Raw genomic sequence first — 6,453 nt, forward strand, 5'->3', positions numbered from 1 at the left:
TTTGATGCTATTAATCTCTTACTAATGCAAATAACATTAGGAGCTAATTCAGTTCCTAAATTATACCCTCTATATCTTCTTCACTAATAGGCATACTATAACAATAAAAAATTTCAAACATCCCTTCTAATGCATTGAGACCTTTAGAAATAATATTTGTTTTAAGTTGGATAATTTCATTTCCAAAGAGAGTCTGCAGGTACCTTCTTCATCCTTTTCCACCATGGATTTACAATCAATTATTTGGTTCTCAAAATGATCAATGAAATTCAAGAGTGCATATATATTTTGATCATCATCAAAGACTTACCAATTGTAAATGTTGTCTAGAATATAAGCTTTACTAAGAAATTAAACATCATACTTGCATTGAGGGAAGGAAAATAAGTATCAAATCTTGAAGTTAACCCAACAAGGGACCCATTACATTATTTTTCCTTTTAACCCAATGGATGTTAAATGCATAAAAAAATTCAATAGTGCCCTAAATGGAAGTTCTATACATTCTCAATTTTTTTCTTTTCTAGTATACATTCCTCATATTTGAGACATGTCACAAGTTTTGAATCACAATTTACTCTAATGCATGCGATACCATATTGAAACCAATAAGAAGATCTTCAAACTACCACATATTGGTGCATTCTAAGTTTAATATGAAAGTGAACTTATAGTGTTTTCCCTCTAGAGACACTAATACGATTCTTGCACCATTACTGTCTCTTGAACATGCACCATCAAAATGTATATTTAAATCTCCATTATTTCATAGATATTGATTTGAGAGAATTGGATTAGGATCAACCAACTTCTTCAATTCTGTAGACACCTAAAATTAATATTTAATTAATTTAAGCCTATCAACATAATTAATTTAATTATGTTATCCTTATTCCTCTTAGAATCAATTAAATCTAATTTAATTAATCATGTACTGTTGTCCAATAATTAATTTATCAAATAAATTAATTATTCCCCTATTATTCTAAGGTCCCCTTCAATAATCATTTCCTCTAAACCCACTCAATTAATTAATTTTTACTAATTAACCTAGTCATGTGATTCCTACAAATAACTTTTCCTAATCCCACTCAACCTAATTAATCCTTCTTGAATCTCTCATAATCATGCTTATCATTATTCTCCAATTTTTAATTCCCACTCATGTCACATCAACATTGAATTCAAAATTCTTTGAATCCCTCAATGCATCCTTATTTTGGAATTTTTAATTCCTCAAGTTTGAAATTCAAATATATCCCCCCTTTTTCCAAAGGAATTTTATATTCCTGTTTATTTTCCCAAGACACCCTTGATCCATGCCTTCTATCTAAAATCAATCTCAACCATTCATAATCAAATCAATCTTGGCCCTCCATTGGCCTCCTCCAATCTATAAATTGGAGCTTATTATCCTCACAAATCATCCACTTCTCATGCATTGTGATGCTGCTCTATTTCTTCTCTCATCCTCTTCTAATGCTCTCTCAAATCCATCAAATCCTTAATCCATCACTCAAATCCAATAATCCTATCAAATCCTTCAATCCACCTTGTTGAGGACAAAGGAGAGCATTCCACATCCAAAATCAAGCAAGAAGCACATCAAGTGGAGCATCATCAAGGGGCACCTTCACTTCATCAAGCTCAATCCAAAGGAGAAGGTAAAATAGAAAGGTAAAATGGTCTCTTGATGTTTTTAGCATTTTTCATGTTTATTTTATTATGTTTTGATCATTTGACCTTCTCATCCATTTTACCCTCTTCATTTTGGCACGCTCGGTGGGACCCACGTCCCGAATTTAACAAAAAAATTGAGTTTTTTGTGAAGGTTTTTCGCAGGTTCACGTTTCCGTGAGCGCACGCGCGACCGTTTCTGGATCAGTGCGACCAACTACTAATCAGCGCGACCGCAAATTTTTTTTAAAAAATTATGGCGACTCACCATGCTTCAACATGACCGCCACACAAATTTGTCTATCTCCTTCTCATTCTTCCTCTTCTTCATTCGTCTACCTTGTCATTTATATTTCCATTATGTTGTCGCTTTAGTGCGACCGCTCTGTGATTAGCACGAGCGTTTTTGTCAAAATTTGAATTTTGAATTTTGGGCGCTAACTTTAGTTGTTTTGAGGCGAGCGCCCGCGCATCGGTGCGAGCGCTTGATAATCAGCACATCTGTAAATTTTCCTTTTCTATTATTTTCTTTGTTTAATTTTAATAATCTGTCTGTTAGTGCGACTGCTCGTGCATTAGCGCGACTGCAGGAATTCTATTTTTTTGCCATATCTTCTTCATATTCACTCTTTTCTCTTCTAAATTTCACTAGATCCCCCACAATTCCATTTTGCACATTTCCTCCCTTGAGGACCTTATCCCAAATTCCACTTTTTGAAGCCCAAAATCCCACATTCCTCCATTTTTAGGGGTTGCCATAACTTCTAGTTTTATCCAATCACCTCCAAATTTTGCCATATTGTCCATCTCCAACTTTTGCTTCTTTGTCCCTCTATGATAAATTTTTCCATTCCTTCATCTCTCCTCCAAAATCCCCATTTTATGCTTGCCTATCCCTTAGTGGCAAAAACCTAGTCAAATCCCATTTACCCATCAAAGTTTCCTCCAAATCCACATTTGTCATTAGTAGAAAAGTTTTTATTCTTGTTTTTCTACTCATTCCCAAAAAATTAATTTTTTTTTGTCATTCTTTTGTCTTTTGCAGGACGCTTGTTCATGAGTTCATTTTCAAACTACTAATCCACTTTTTTGCAAGTTGCCTAAGGAAATCCGACCAAACATTGTATTTTTCTTAATCATTTTATTCTAGGCACATAGATTTTAATTAGGGGTTAAAAAACTCTTTCTTTTTGTGTTTGAGGAAAGTGTAGAGGTAGGAGAGTATGCTCTTGTCTGCATAGATAATCAGAAATCCCGACCCTTGAAACTTTTCTTGTTTGATTGCATGCTTACCCTTAGCGGGCCTACCCTCCCAACTTACACTTTGAAAAGGTAAGAGGGGAACAACCCAAGTGAGTACACCCGGACTTGAGGTTCCCAATTCACTATAATAAATAGGCCATTGACTATGAAATGGTCAATGGTTGGGGCTATATGAGAGTTCACTCTCACATTGGGTGCTTAGTAGGATCCTAGAGATCTCAATCACGCTTGCGTGACTACTAAGTTCTTGGTGCTTCATTGGGCTATAGGCCTCAATTGCGCTTGTGCAACTACGAAGGGTAGCTCCTAATAGGAAACCTTACTAAACACCTTGTGTATAGTGGCCAAAATCCTTCTAGTCATTGGTGCAGGAGGTTGGACCTTCGAAGCCGCCCATATTTTTACGACCCTTAGTAGAGACACAAAGTTCGCCATGAGGAGTTTTCATGGTTATTGATGCTCGGCTGCCTCAAAGAAGTGAGTGTCGTGGAGGGGAGCCAGTGGGGTCAAGCATCTAAGTGTCCACTTTGGGTAAGCGTAGCTAGGAAACCAATTGGGATCCATTGACTATTGTCTTTTCTCGCCATAAGCTATGTTGTGAAGGAGCGTGAGTGTCTTTTGACTCTAACTTATTTTGACCATTATGTTTTCTTTACTTGACATCTCTTGCTAAGTCCATCCCCCACCATCAATCAATCATCCCTCTTTCCAAATTATATCTTTCCATCATCAAATCTTTAATCCATTTTTATCTATCTAAGAAATTCTCCAATCCCCAATCCACTTTCATCCATTCAAGCAATCATCCTTCCTCAACTAATATTCATTATTCCTTTAATCCAATCAAATCTCCAGAATTCCAATCAATCAAATCCATCCATCTTCCTAATCCAGTTATCCAATCCAACCAATCAACCAATCTAATCTAATCCAAATCCAAACAAGTCCTAATCTAATTCTAATCCAAATCAAATCTAATCCAATCAAACCAAGTCCTAATCCAAGGACTAATCCAATCCAATCCAATCAAATCAAATCCAACCTAATCCAATCCAATCCAATCCAATCCAATCCAATCCAATTAAATCAAATCAAATCCAACCTAATCCAATTCAATCCAATCCAATCCAATTCAATCTAATCCAATCAATTCAATCAATCAACCAATCCAATCAAGTCCTAATCCAAGGACCAATCCAATCCAATCAAACCAAGTCCTAATCCAAGAACTAATCCAATCCAATCAAACCAAGTCCTAATCCAAGGGCTAATCCAATCCAATCCAATCTAATCCAATTTAATCCAATCCATTCAATCAATAAACCAATCCAATCAAATGAATTCCTAATCCAAGAACCAATCCAATCAAATCAATTCCAATCAAAATCCAATCCAAATCTAATCAAATCTAATCCATCATCATTCCAAGCCAAGTCCTAATCCTCATCTTCATTTAACATCATCTTCATAATCTTTTCCAATTCCAATCTAATCCTTCACTGTCAACATGACTATCCATAATTTCAAAGCTTGGTATGAGAAGATTCTCACGAAAATTCACGAACCTGCCTACCAAGTTAATCCCATAATCTCCCACTCTCCTATCATACCTTCATCCATCCCATCTCAACACATTACACCCAATCCCAATCTATACCATATCTCTTATCCTTCCTCTACCTTCGAGAGGGGAAATCCATCTTATCTCCCATCCCTATCTCCATCTTATTCCCCATCCATATCTCCATATTATCCCTCATCCACATACTCCTCTAATCCAATATGTATACCTCCATCTCCCCCCCATCCACATCCCAATCCCCATCCTTTGACAATGTATTCATTACCTCTACTCCCCATCCAAATCCTTTACTCCATAGTCCTCCAATCATTAATCCTAATTCCCCAATCCATTATCCTAATCCTCCATCTAATCCTAATCCTCCATCCAATCCCAATTTTCCATCTAATCCCAATCCTCCAAAATCCATATTGTCCACATCCTCCAAATCCATCATCCATAATCTTATCCAAGACATGCTAGAAAAGGAGACAAAATCCTCACCTCAAAGCAAAGTGGCCAAGTCTCCTCAAGTCCTCCATCCACCTCAATCACCTCCACCTCAAAACAAATCCCAATCCCCCACACTTCATGATACCCCCATTTCCCCATCTACTCACACGAAAGCTTCCATACCTTCCTCCATCACACAATCGCCACAACTCCAAACATGCCAAAATTTTGTTCCAAAGAATGCTAACATAGAAACCTCTCCATCTCATGATGCATCTCCCTCCACTCCATCTAATGATCCCATCCCCTCCACTTCCTCTCATGATCATATGATTCCTCTATCATTGCATGATCCTCTTCCATCTCATGATCCAATCACCCCTCCCACTCCATCTCATGATACCCTCCCTAGTCAATATCAAAGTATCCTTTCATCTCCATGTCATGATCCCAATCCATATAAAGATCCCAATCTTCATTCCACATCTCATCCCCCTCAAAATGGACTCGCATCTTGTTTCCGAAATAATAAGGGTCCTCAAGATAATGCTCAAGATGTTGGTACATCCTCTATTCTTCCTAAATCCAAATTTCCCTCACACAAATCAAAATCCCGTTATCCCTCATCTTCCATATCCATTTTGGGACCCTATGTTCCAAAGTTAAACCCTTCATTCCTTCCATCCATTTTGGGCCCCTATGTTCCAATGCTCAATCCTCCATCCATATTGGGTCCATACATCCCTCCATCCACCACTCCATCACCTCAAATAATCCCTAATCAAGATCAACAAAGGCACACATCCTTGGATGCCTCCCAACACTCTCTTTCCACCATCCCATCCATAAAATCCATCAATCCTTCATCCTCATACACCCATCCCATTGCTATTGGAAGCAATTTAGATGCCCAATCTAAAAAGCATAAAGCTCAAAATCCACAAAAATCAATGGATCAACATGTCCCCTCAAAACGACATGCTCAAAAGAAAAATGTGATCCGAAAGAAAGAAAAATAAAAAAGGTCACAAAGGCCCCAAAAGAAAAAATCAAAAACTATGTGGATTCCCAAAGAAGAAATGCATCCCAAAGCAAAATCAAAATTGGCATCCAAACTTGCTAATCCAAAAGCTTCATCCATTCACAAGTCCTCCAATCCTCCATCTAATGCTCCTCCATCTTCAAAATCCATTTTGGGTCCTTATGTCCCAAAATCCACCATCCCAACTACATCAACCCCTTCTTCTATTTTGGGTCCTTATTTCCCAAAATCCACACTTTATCCTCTATCTAATTCAAAACACTCTCCCCCACTACTCCAACACCCTTCAAGGTGTGTGCCAATGTTGATCTTCCACAAAATTTTCAAAACCCCATCCATTATCCACCATCCATTTTTCACAATCCCATTTTGTTAGTCCAATCCTTTCCAAATCCTTCTTCCATCCCCTATCCATTTCATCTCCCCAATTAATGTTACCAACATCTATGAGCATACC

Source organism: Cryptomeria japonica, chromosome 10, assembly GCF_030272615.1.
Source record: "Cryptomeria japonica chromosome 10, Sugi_1.0, whole genome shotgun sequence".
NCBI lineage: Eukaryota > Viridiplantae > Streptophyta > Pinopsida > Cupressales > Cupressaceae > Cryptomeria > Cryptomeria japonica.